This window comes from Podarcis pityusensis (genome assembly GCF_964106645.2).
Source record: "Podarcis pityusensis genome assembly, chromosome: Z".
In the NCBI taxonomy this organism is placed as follows: Eukaryota; Metazoa; Chordata; class Lepidosauria; order Squamata; family Lacertidae; genus Podarcis; species Podarcis pityusensis.
The window spans coordinates 6,290,041-6,303,864 of NC_138044.1; the positions used below are offsets into that span (position 1 = coordinate 6,290,041).

The window sequence follows — 13,824 nt, forward strand, 5'->3', positions numbered from 1 at the left end:
TTAAATAAAAGGGCACATTCTACTCATGTAAAACACACTGATTCCCAGACCTCCCGCAAGCCGGAATTTGAAGGTGATTGGGCCGGATCCAGGCTCCAGGCCTTAGTTTACCTACCCGTGATCTAGCACTTTCCTATGTGTATCTTCCTTAATCCAAGATAGAGAACTTCAAATTACAAAACAAAATGTAAATATAAATAATGAAAAAGGAAAGTCATAGAAAAGCAAGATATAAAAGAACTAAAGAAAAAGAAATAAGAAGGGCTTCCAGTTCTCTGTCTGCCAATTACGTATGTAACAGTTATTCAAAATATTCAGACTATGCACTCCAGGATAACATCTGGCTGTACTACTGTCCAGCTATTTCTCCATCTGCTAGATGATATTTTTTCAGTCTTCATTACCAGTCCTCTCGCATTCACCCTTCCCCCCCCAAAAAAAAAGTCCAATCAAAGCTCTTCAATTTTTATTATCGTTAAAGCATAGTCATTTTCAAATCCAGTATGATGAGTTTCTCTCCAAGGGTTCAAACAAATCCCAACAGTATGATAGTCCATAATTATTTGTTATCTCTTCATTGATTCATACCCAATTCCATATATTCCAGTCTGATTTGCTGTTGGCCATGATTCTGTATTCTGGTTTAAAGAGAAATGAAAAAGTCACTTTCCTCCCATTTTTTCAATTATTTTCCCAAGTCGATCACCAAAATTTTGGGAGCTTCTTCTGTGTTTACTTTAGCTTGTACACAAGGGCATTTCTCTCACAGCTTTGCCATCTACAGTTGTTTATTAATGTTTCTGGTTATAATTCCATTCATTTCTTCCAGAGGCACAACAGCATCATTTATGTGTTCTGCCATCTCTGGTTGTTTCTCTTCCAGCACAATGGCATCCTTTGTCTGATCAAATTCTCCAGACAGCTATGTTGATGTCCACTCCATTCCAACATCTGCTGCTGTGCATTTTGACTTTACTTTTTTAGGTTCAAGCAGTCCTGGATCACCATCCTTTTCCACAGGTCCTGTAGATTCTTCAGTCTGGCATTTCTCTGATCCAATCTCCTTTAACATGCCACTCATCCCAGCTCTTAATTCTATCAGCTGCTTGTCTAGTAATTTTTACATAATACCGACAATCAAAGAGACATTCAGCGGTGTTTCTGCCATCTTGGGTTTTATTATTCTCCCTCTTGACAGCCTCTGCTTCCAGAAAAATGTACCTGTTTCTTTAAATCAGCATTCCATTCCATCACCAATAACATACAGTTTTGTTTTCCACATTCAACACAGCACAAAAATGATGGAGGCGGTGGTCTCCTAAACCCCATTTGAATATACTGCTCAATTACAAATCCCAAATGTAAGTAAGATGAGCAAGTAAAATCTAGCTGGGGCTGGTAGAAGTCATCATCCAAAACATCTAGAGGGGGTTCCTGGGAGGGAAATGGCAGACTAATCACCAGCTGCTGACACTCCTATCAGCAGAACAGAAAGATTGCTCCTCTGTCTAAACAGCTTGTACTATCAGAAAGATCATCCTACTGTTTTGATGAACATCCTTTTCTTGTAATTTGAGCTTTTTTGTTTGGGACCTTCCCTACAGAGTAAGCGAAAACAAATTTTCTCTCTCACTTATGTGATAGCCATTTGCAAAGGGCTATCAAAGAACCTCTTATAGTCCTTTCCAGACTAAACTACCCAAATTCCTTTATTTTGGAGAAATGTGACAATGCATAATGGATAGTGTGTGGAAATTAGACTGTAGTTCCCATCTGCAGAGTATGCAGAAGGCAGCCCTGCGTTGTTTGACCCTTTAGTTCTCTTTTCCCTCCTATATAAACTACGCAAGACACTCTCATGTAAAGTTTAAAGAGCATATAACTTTTACTTAATATACTTGCACTTTCAGATTAAATACATATATAATGCAGGTGGATGTTTCTTTTAGTTGCTAAAGTATTTTACATAGATTAAACTGTTACAGACCAACTGACATTTACAAATTGAAAGAGTGCCCTTCAGCTCTCTATATTGAACAAACAGGCCAAACCCTACGCCAGAGGATAAATGGACATAAATCTGATATCAGGAATCACAAGACAGAGGAACCAGTAGGAGAAAACTTCAATCTCCCAGGACATTCTGCACATTCTGTCTTATTACAAAAGAATTTCAGAAATAGACTGGAAAGAGAAGTTGCTGAATTGCAACTTATTACCAAACTTAAAACCATGGAGAGACCTGGTCTGAATAGAGACATGGAATGCAGTGATGAACAGGGAAAAGGATTTGATCTGATGAGAAGGGTTAAAAGCACTATTAAGAGGGAGCTACTACGAGCAAGTGACTACAGCCACAAATATGAAGAAAAGCTGCGGAAGGGCCATGGAAGTGACTTGAGGGCCTCGGACATAAGGTCACCGGGTTAGTTTGATGAATAAGGACTGACAAATCCCGAAACCAGGAGGAAGGGACATAGGATTAAGATTGGACTTGGTTATATGCTTCTTTCTCTTTTTTTGTTTTTTTTTTTGTTTTTTTAATTAATAGAATGTTTTATAAAGCTGATGAATGATAGAATGAGAGAAAAATGAATGATAGGAAAATGTTGGAAGAATTTACCTGGCTTTAGCAAAAATGTATAAAGAATTATGAAAGAACATTAGGAATATAAGAAGTGGGTAAAGTTAAGATCTAAGTTTTAAATTTTAAAGTTTATTTTATAATAGAAGGATCATGAAAGAACATTATGAATATAAGAAGTTGGTATAATTAAGATTTAAATTTTAAATTGTAAGGTCTATTATATAATAGAAAAATGGAAAGGATTTGCTGGGATAATTAATAACTAGAATACAAAGGAAGGGAGGAGGAGGAGGTCTAATGTTTTTTCTTCGCTATTATTATTTTTCTTCTGTATCTTTTACTTTTTCATATTTTTATTTTTTTTTACTTTTGTATCTTTTTCTTATTGTGTGTAAGTTTTTGTATTTCCTATTTTTTGTTTTTGTGTAATTTTTGTATTTTTTTGTTTTCTTTTGAAATCTCAATAAATATTATTTAAAAAAAAAAAAAAGAATAGAGACATTGGATTCTTATCTCATTATACATGATAAAGCTATTTTTAGCCATCTCACCCCTTGCTTTTTCCTGTAAGACCAATTGCAGTCGTTAACAGTCCTCAACAGGTTTACCACCCCTATGAGCCAATCACCCATTCCCACCTCCCTTCTGAGTAATATCCCTCCCCACCCTCTCACTATATATAAGGGTCTAGGTGACTTTTGTTTCAGTGTATCTGAAGAAGTGTGCATGCACATGAAAGCTCATACCAATAACTAACTTAGTTGGTCTCTAAGGTGCTACTGGAAGGAATTTTTTTCTTTTATTTCGACTACGGCAGACCAACACGGCTACCTACCTGTAACTATTTACAAATTGACATACTCTGACTTTGAGGCAGACAGCAGCACAACACAACATTCCTGCCACTCTGACTGCTAAGACTCATAAAACTGCTGATAACTGAACCAACTGAAATAACTTTCACAAAGTGTATGACATCACAGGGTTCTACAACCCTTTACATGTGCATTTTGGATGCTAACATCCAACATAATGAACCTTACATTCTAAAACTAGGAATACGTAACCTGTGGCTCTCCAGAAGTTGTTGGACCCCAATTCTTATCAATCAGCCTTGCTAAGGCCTGTTGATCAGGTCTGATGGAGAGTCACCACAGGTTCCTCATCGCACACATGCACACACAGCCATTGATTCTCCATCCTTATTCTTAAATCATAAAAATAATGTAAGCTGAATAGCGTTTCTACTAGTTGAAATTTCCATTCTCTCCTTCTTGTACTCAGCTCCTGCTTGTATAATTCCCATAAAGCATCTGGTTGGCCACTATGAGAACAGGATTCTGGACTAAATGGACCTGTGACATGATCCAGCAAGGTGGTTCTTATGTTCCTATGCCAAAACATTTACCCTAAAACAACCCACATCCAAACCCTAGAAATGCATCCTTTTCCAAATACTTGGTTGTTCATGGGTTTACCAAGAGGAAAGGTGTAATGTGAAGGAAGTGCTGCTTCTTCCCCCTCCTCCTCCTTGCTGGAGAAAGTCATTGGAGGTAGGGGAGAAAGGCCGTGATTGAATCGGCATCTGTGGCTCCCCAGAGCTTGCTGCCTCTTCACTTATTGAATTAGGATAAATTGGAACTTTCATAAATTGTGATATAAATCATTATCTCAAGTTAGCAGATGCAGTCTCACCAGGGTAGAACTCTGTTAATAACTCTGCCGGATTAGGAGTGATTGGTACAATTTAAACCTTGTTTCTCTCAGCTTGATCAGCCTCGTTGCAACGGTGGCAATTATCCCATTTCACTTTGAATAGCTCAGCATAGAGGAGCTGCCATCTCCCATCCATCCATCTTAATGAAGCCACCTCTGAGTCTATTCCCACCTTTTGCCAAATACATCTCTCCACCCCATTTCCCCAGTCCAATCAAAACCCATCCCTTCCTAAACTAAAAAAAAAAAAACAACAACAACTAACAGAAACAAAACCAGCCCTTGACTTAAGTTACCGCTAAGTGGCTGTGTTGTCAAGAATCTTCAGCCATTTGGCCACAGTCCCACTGACACCTTGGTCTCCTTTATTTAATAGCATCATTTACCATTTTTGGCAGATTCCGGTTGAGGAAATTAGATGAGAAAACAGAAATAAGCCACCAGAGTTCATTGAGCAGAATCTGATGAATGCATTACTCGGGTTGCTTTGAGTAATATACTCAATGAATTATTATTATTATTATTATTATTATTATTATTATTATCTCCCCCCCCTTTTTTTTGTTTTTTGCTGGAGCTGCTCATGACTATTCTGATTAATTCAGCAAAGGTCTTCTGCATACAGAGCTTTACCCCAAGTAAGTCTGGGTGTTATATTGGAGCTTCCGCGCAGTCACTCGCTAGCAGTTAGTGAAGTACCTCCAAAACACTGCTTAGATTATGTTTTCTAGGAGGAAGGGCTATAGCTCAGTGGTAAAGCACCAGCTTTGCATGTCCTGAGTTCAGTCCCTTGTCACTTCAGTTACAAAGCATCTCAGGTAGCAGGTGGTGAAGAGCTCCTGTCCTAAACAGTGGACTTGAGATGGATAACCTGTGGTCTACTGGATGCTACTGGACTACAACTGCCACCATCCCTTACCATTGTCCATACTGGCTGGTGCTGATGGGGACTGGATGCAAACAACATTTGGAGAGCCACTGCTAGATCTGTATAAAGCTGTCCCATGTGGTGAATCGATGAACTGCAGTTTCTTCCAGATTGACCCCAGCACACTAGCTGGCCATTGTGTCCTTGTCAGGAAGGTTTCCTATTCTGGCTGGGCATTCCTTCAGTGACATTGTCAAACTGATCCCTAGGAGTGTGTCTCTCATGTGTCAGGGAATATGCTGGGAAGAAGCCCTCTATGGGATTCTATTCCACTGCAGCAGTTTGCCTATTATGGCACATTCCCCACCAAACACAGATGATGGAGGAATCTGCCTTAGGTCTGGAAGTCAGCCTCATTGCATTTTTGTATGGTGGGGTTCTGTGACTGTGTTCAACCTGAGAAGCCTCCCTCTTGCATTTTGATCCCCCAGCCAGTTTCTCCTGTCTCCCAACTAGTTAGGGACCTTCACACTCACTCTGTGGGGGCTAGGCTGCTCACAAAAGCCACACCACACGCAATATGTTTCCATTCAAAATAATAGCACTAATTAACACACTTCATTTTACTATTGCCATCTGTTCCATGGTGCCAACAAGCACAGGAATGCTTGGCTTTCATCCGCCCTGGGGGCTTGTTCCCATCATATGCTGAACCTTAAAGTAGGAGGTGGCCAGGGGTTGGGAGGATGAGAGGCGGGAAAGGTACATGGCTGGCTTATCAGCTCTAGTTGTTTTATCCCTCTTTCTTTGTTCCTTCATATATTTCAAGGTTTGGAGCAAGTCAGTCACTATTTGAAATGAGAGATACCTCTGAGGTAGGAGCAGGGGAGAAATTCATTTAACTCACATTTTTAATGTGAATATCAACCTATTTAATGTGAACATCAGCCCATAATACAGCTATGCTTTGAAATCTGCACTTCTCCAAATTTTGTGGCACAGTTCTCCAACCCAACAATATGCACAAAAATGTGCTTATAAAGTTTGCATAAAATAGATATATTTGTGCAAATAACACACAAAAGTGCATTATACTAGGAGAAATTGCTTGCAAAGGTATGCATATTAAGCAAGGTTGCAAGCAAGAATTCTTTTAAATTTATCACATTTATATTCCACCTTTCCTCCAATAAGCTTGGCAGCATACATGGTTCTCTTCCCACCTATTTTACCCTCACAACCCTTTGGTTAGGCTAAGAAATTGTGACAGGCCCAAGTTCACCACCCAGTGAATTTCAGGGCTGAGGAAAGATTTGAACCCTGGTCTAAACACTGCATCAAACTGGTTCTGTATACAAATGTGAAAATACTGCAAATTTTGGGTTCACTTCAAAAATGGGGGGGGGGATTTATGGGAAGTTTATGGGGGAGATGCATATAAAATATGTATTTCAGGGAGAAAGCACACATAAATGCATATTTGGGGGTAAAATGTGTACAAAATGTGCATTTTAAGCACAGGGCATACAACAATGCATACAATTTAAACACATGTTTTGGTATTTTACACACACACACACACACACACACACACACAGAAATAGATGAGATACAGCTGAGCACATCCAAAACTGACAGAAAATGGAGATTGGCTGACCTGTCCACCCCTAATGCAAAGCATGAGCTCTACCTCTAAGCTTATGGATCTTCCCCAATGATGGCCCTCCCCAGAAAGAGCTGGCGGGGAGAATAGCAATTACATGTGTCACCTTGCCCCCATGATAGAGGGGTCCCAGAGCTGTGTGATGTCAGTGCACTGTGTGTGCATGCCTTACAACGTGTGCATAACCCTAGGGCATGCTGACATTGCATGCACATGCTGCAGGACATGCTGACATCGCTTATGCATGCCGTGGGGTGTGCTGATGTCACATGTGCATGCCTGGCAGTGTGCTGACATCACTTGCACATGCTCAGCAGCATGCCACAGAAGTTGGGGGGGGGAAGCCCTCTGTTTTAGAATTTTGTGGGAGCCTTGGCCCCCATGGCCCTCCATACTTGGCGCTCCTGCTAGCAACTGTCCTCTCTGCAGCCCTGCTGGTTTTATTGTCACCCCTCCCCCCATCACCAGCCTTGCTTTCTGCCTAGGTCTTGACATCCTGCAGGCAGATTCAGGAAAACACAGCCAGGCAGACAGGGCATTGTGTTGAACAAGCACCGCCACAAAAGGCATCTGTCACAACACATCACCTGCTGTGTTCCCTGAGTCTCTAGCCAAAGCTACTAATCACATGTGTCCCATTGGAGAATGAAAGGGCGGCTTGTTTTGGCAGCAATGGGAAGAGCATGCCTTGAAATGCATGCACATGCACTGAAAGAAGAGCAGAAATCATGAGGTTCCACCTTCTACCTTCCAAGCAAGTTCGGATGGTGGTGTTTGAGGAGGCAGGTGAGCCACTTAAGAGAGGGGAGAAGCAAACCTGTGACTTCCTTTTCCTTTTGGTAAATTTCTGCCATTGATCTTTCTCTCCACACCTCCCCCCCCCCCCCGTGTGATCTACACAGAGCTGTGCCTGTGCAAACTGTTTGTATATCATGCAAGAGAGAAGCTGTCACGACAGCCAACCATAGCTCTCTCTGCCTGCTGAATGGCACTTCAGAAGGGAGACCGCTGTTCCCAGCCATGGCTTCCATTTTTCCCACTCAGAGATACAGGCTTTGATTATAGCAAAGGGGAGACAGATGGGGTTTTTATTTGTCTATGGAGGAAGCAAGGAGGAGAAAAGCAAGAATCTATGGCCGCTCAGAATCCAGAAGCAGATGCTTCCAAATGAACGCATCAATGCAGCACTTTGCTGACTAGAAGGCAAACTGAGCCAGGTGAAATGAGGCAAGGCTGAACCATCTTCTTGTTGCAGATATTAATATTCTGCACTTTGAAGCAACTGGAAGCATAAGAATTGACTCCTTTTGGAATAAATCATTGTCCAAACTTTTACTCTTAAAAATAAAATAGAATACATTGAATGATACATCCAAAATATCAGTACAATCTCTTGTGCTGCCCAGCACAGACTCAGCATCTTAAAAAAATATGGAATGATCCAAATAGACCTAAAAGCAAAGGTCTCTCTTTCTCTCCAGCCCGCTCCAAGCCTCCAGGCTGTTGGCTCTCCCTTCAGGAGAGCTCCTTTTTACATCTTCACTCCATTGAATTTGGGGGGAAAGAGTCAAAGGCAACTCCCTTCAAAATGGAGATTTTGAAACCCAATACCTCGGACATGATCTAAGGTTACAGCTCTCGCATGTTAGCTACCAGAGAACAACAATCAGTTAGTTAGTCATTAACTTAGCAAGAGCTCAAACTGCTCTCCTTGCTTTCAATATAGGCTCATGGAAAAAAGCCCTTGTTAAACCTTCTAAAATATACATTATACCATTTTTAACTTCTGTGTCAATTAAACCATTATACTGGATACTTCTGATCTCTCCAAACACCCCCAACATCTTTCTCCTTGACATGGCCTTGAATTCTCCCATTTCCTTGTCAAGGAAGATGTCTTCTTCTGGGTCTTGTTTAGCCCTCACACCAAAGGGTGTATGAACGAATGTTGAAACTAGCTTGCTGAAGAAAGGTAAAATTTATATTTGCTATCCTGTTTCTGGCACCATCTACTATTGGTATGGGGCCCTCATGAGGTCTCCCCAAAGGAAATGTCACCCTTTGGCTGAAAAAGGTTTCCCATCCCTGTTCTTTGTGAATAATGATAATAATAATAATAATAATATTTATGCCCAGCCCACCTGGCTTGGTTTCCCCAGCCACTCTGGGCGGCTGACAACAGAATATTAAAAACACGATAAAACATCAAACATTAAAAACTTCCCTAAACAGGGCTGCCTTTAGATGTTTTCTAAAAGTCAGATAGTTGTTTATATATTCAGACTGGAAGTAGTAAGTATTATCCCCACTCCAGCCTTCTAAAACTAGCTATTGTTTTTGAAGACTAGGAAGCAAAAGGGTAAGGGGACATATCCCTCCTTTAATTTGACTACACCTGGTCCAGGTCAATACTCATCTGCAGTATTTCAGAATCTCAGATTTGAGACAAAATTTAGATTTAATTGCCATACCCCGTTCCCAAGTGACTCTAGTATTCACTAGTGGAGACCTTACTGTTACATTTTGGTCATTCCAGAGTTCATGAATGGTGTCACCACAGGACCCTATGATCTCTTAGACCATTCTTCTGATTAGAAAAAGCAGCACAGAGTAAAGTATGAACCAAGAACTATCAGAGTGACTCAGATTTTAGAAACCCAGAAATAGCATATGAACATCAGCTCCAGTTAGCGTTGCCAGTGATTAGGGATCAGTTGTAGCTAGTGGCCATTGGGAATGGTAGGGGGTAAGAGAGGGAGCCCAATAGTAGTTGGAGCCAGAACCAATGACAGACTCAGCCTACTAATTCAAGTTTTATCCCCATCTTTTCCCCTGCTTAGTTCTACAAGAGACAATGCTAAGACTAAGGAGGAGGGAGCAGATAGGCAGTGCTACCAGTCTGAATTGGTTTTAAGTAAGAGAGCTGGAAGGTGGGGGCTTGCTGTGAGCACCCCAAGTTTGGTGGGGCAGTGTCCCACTTGCCCAAATGGATCAGCCTCCATTATTAGGGATGATGGGAGTTGCTGTTGTTGTTATTACTACTATTACTACTACTATTAGTGTGTATATTTAAAAGGTAAAGGTAAAGGACCCCTGGATTGTTAAGTTCAGTCAAAGGAGGGTGTGGCACTCATCCTGCTCTCAGGCCAAGGGAGCTGGTGTTTGTCTACAGATAGCTTTCTGGGTCATGTGGTGAGCATGACTAAGCTGCTTCTGGTGCAACACAACACCGTGATGGAAGCTAGAGCACATAGAAAGGCCGTTTACCTTCCCACCACAGTGGTACCTATTTATCTACTTGCACTGGTGTGCTTTCAAACTGCTAGGTTGGCAGAAGCTGGGACAGAGCAATGGGAGCTCACCACCGTTGCAGGGATTCGAAACACCGACCTTCTGATTGGCAAGCCCAAGAGGGCCAGTGGTTTGGACCACAGCACCACACACATCCCTTAACCTTTTACACACACACAAACAGAGAGAGAGAGAGATAGATTGTGGAAGGAAGGAAGGAAGGAAGGAAGGAAGGAAGGAAGGAAGGAAGGAAGGAACATTGGCAGTAAAAATATTCCATCAAATGTAAACTTATAAATTAATATAAGCAGCCCATGTGTCCTAATAGCCATCTAAATGAAATTAGCAATTATAAGCCATGCCATAAGACTGATTTATTATTACTGAATGCCTGTTTTTAATCTGTTTTCCCCTCCCCAGTAGTATTTTTTAGGTTGTAATCTCTGTTTTTATCATACTGTTTTATTATTTTTCACTTTGCATTTTTGTACACTCCTTGAATATATTTTTTAAAAAATAGCAATTTAAAAATGCTTTTAAATAAATAAATAAGTCTCTTCATCTGAATTCAGATTCATAGGAACATGCTTAGAGCTAGATTGTGGCTCAGATGAATAGGACGATTCCAAATGGATGGCTTTGAATCAGGTACTGCTAAATCTGTTTTGTAAACTGCTTTGAGGGTTTGTTTTTACAATCAAATGGTATCTAAACCTTTAAAATAAATATACGGTAAATAAAAAAAACTGCGTAGAGGTCAATTTTAATGCATCATTATGCAAATTAGTTTATATTGTAGATCTCTTGGGTGAGAAAGAGAAAGAAAGCATTATGGCATTGGTTATTTATCCCTCCTTAGTTTACTCTGAAGGTTCACCAGCTAACCTATTTTTGTGCTCTGATATGCTGCCCTTTCAAATGGGACAACGCAGCCCTTTGGAAACTGGCTATACCATGGTGAATATAAAAAGCATAATGATACAAAACAGGGGTTGTTTCCAACCTGCTGCTGATTTTACTGCTAAAACCTGGAGTCATCCAATGAAACTGGATTCTAGATGTTTCAAAACAAACCAAGGGAATGACTTCTTCACAGTGTGTTTTGTTAAACTATGGAATCCATTTCTGCAACATATGGGAAGGCCACCAGCCAAGTGGCATTATGTGAGCTCAAGACACACACGTACTAGGGAAGAGGGAAGGCGCTCTGGAGGTTGTGCACTTGGGGGTGCAGAGGGTGAAGGAGCCCCCCTTGGCATGCCAGTCCTCACCTCTAACACTACCAGAATGACCCTGCCCCTCACCGGAACCAAGCAGGGTTGCACTGCGCTGCCTGCCCATCCCCACATGGGTGAGCCCGGCCAGCCAACACTGGGAGAAGAGTACCGGGCTGCACTGCACTGGAGGCACTTGCATGCGGGTGCCTGTTTCACGCCCCCTCAAAAATCCAGCCCTGGGGCCATGGCCCCTCTGCTTCTTCCATGCTGTGCCCCTGCACCTGCCTAGGGTGTAATCTAAACCTGCTTTGTGCCAGACTGGGGGGTTGTATTGGACAGAGATGTTCTTCTGCCCTGCCCAGCTGGCCTTTGCCTGCAGAGGTCCACATTCCAGCCACTAGAGCATCACTACTGGGGCATTCTGGGGATGGGGAGGAGCTGATCCAGCTCCATTGCCATTATGTGACAGCATTGGGACAATTTCAGTCCAGCTGCTGTGCCCTCTGAATGCCAGCATAGTGTCAGGCTGCCAGAATAGCCCTGCTGACCATTGTCTGATGCTGTAAATCAGAAGCGGGCAAGTGACTTGATGGCAATGCACAACAGGTATTCTGTTAAAAGAATCCAGGGACTCGCCATGCTTTTACCTTTCGGGGGTTAGGGCCTCCTGGGAGCATTTTGGGGTGAGCTTGAGTCACATGACCGTACCAGGGCCCCGCCACTGTGTTTACCTGTACTGACGATATGGTGGGGCCCAGTGGTCAGTGCTGTCCTGCTGAGGTCAGGTGTAGCTAGTCGGGAACCAATGCCTAAACAAACCACTCACTATCTGTAATCAATAAAGTTGTGACCAAAATTATGCCAATAACCTAAAACTAAATTCCACGTTGATTGTGTCTTTATTATTGGGAAGCTCCTGGGGATCTTAACACACAGCTGGCTGCCATCACTCCTCCTCATCCAGGCAGTCCCTGAAACAGTGATTTTTGCCTGCTCCATGAGCAGTAGAACGCTGGACATAGCAGTGGCTCTACCACTCTATAAAGCCACATCAGACAGAGCCCTTGCATAACTTTAACAGGAGACTGCACAAATTAATGGAGCAGATCAGTAGCTGCTATTCATGATGGCCAAATTACTTCCAGCACCAAAGGCAGAAGACCCTGAATACCAGTTGCTGGGGAAAGACAGCAAGAAAGGCATACCCTCCAACATTTCTCTGATGAAATGTCCCTTTCCATAATGATATTTTTACTATTTACACCCCACACAACTTATTGGGTTGGCCCAGCTACCCTTGGCAGCTTCCAACATATATAAAAACATAATTAAACAATAAAAAAGCTTCTCTATAGAGAATTGCCTTCAAACTCAGTACCCTCCAACATTTCTCTAATGAACATAGGAACATATTAAGGACATATTAAGGAAAAGTGGGACACTTCAGGATCAAATAAGAAACCTGGATGGCTTCTCTAAATCAGGGAACATAGGGACACTTGGAGGGTCTGGAAAGGACTGTTGACTTTGTGTCCTGTTTATGGGCTTTCCAGAGGCATCTGGTTGGGCACTATAGGAAACAGATTATTGGATTTGAGATAGGCTTTTGGTCTGATCCTGAGGGGCTAATCTTATATCCTCATGGTGTTGCTGTAACCATTCTGCAGGAAGGGAAATGGAAACAGGAGGGAAAACATGTTGCAATACACTTCCTTCAGTTTGGCCTCTGTGGCTTCAGTTCAATATAATCCAGCAGAAATGGCTTGAGAGTATCTAAAGAGGGTTTCATCTGTGTTTGTTTTATTCAATTAAAAACCTTCAGCCAGAGCTTTACTCCCCGCAGCTCTGAGAAGGATATTTTTCTATAACACGGCAATGATTTACGATCTACGAGACAGTGTTTAACTGAACGTCATCCCAAAGCTTGAAGGCAGCTTATCAAGGGATTGGTCACTCGAGTTAATGAAAAATGGATCCCTCATGACAGTCTGTAGTGCGGCTATATTTGGATAACAAATGACATGCTGGGCCAGAGGCTTGGCAATTAATACTGTGGTAGGAGACGGTATGCAACAAGAGAGTGAAGCTGATATTTTAGATCAATACAACCTGTGTTGTTCTCATCCCAGAGCTTTGAGACATCTTGCCAGATGGGATCCAGGTGATGGAGTGGGTAAAACAGAAAGGGGATATCCATCTCACATCAACGTGGACTATATCCTTGGCATTTTCAGGTATGATACAGAGAGAGCCCCATGTGATACCTTGGAGAGCAGCTGCCAGTTAGTTCCTGAGCTAGATGAACCAATGTAAGGCAGTTTCCTTGTTCTTTGGGGGAAGGGCTGTAGCTCAATAGTAGAGTGTCTGCTTAGCATGCAAAAGTTCTAAGTGTATCTCCAGATATTGCTGGGAGTGGGAAAGACTCTATCTGAATCCCTGGAGAGACAAAACCAGTCAAGGTAGACCAGAGGTGAACCTGTGT

At 42.0% G+C, this 13,824-nt stretch overlaps 1 long non-coding RNA gene across 1 annotated transcript; it reads left to right on the top strand.

Annotated features, from left to right (window-relative positions):
* Positions 1-7,502: 7,502 nt before the first annotated feature.
* On the top strand, positions 7,503-13,576 carry LOC308468152. Its single transcript, XR_013981495.1, has 3 exons — positions 7,503-7,620; positions 10,698-10,773; positions 13,472-13,576. It is a non-coding gene; the product is annotated as an uncharacterized lncRNA (long non-coding RNA).
* Positions 13,577-13,824: the final 248 nt, after the last annotated feature.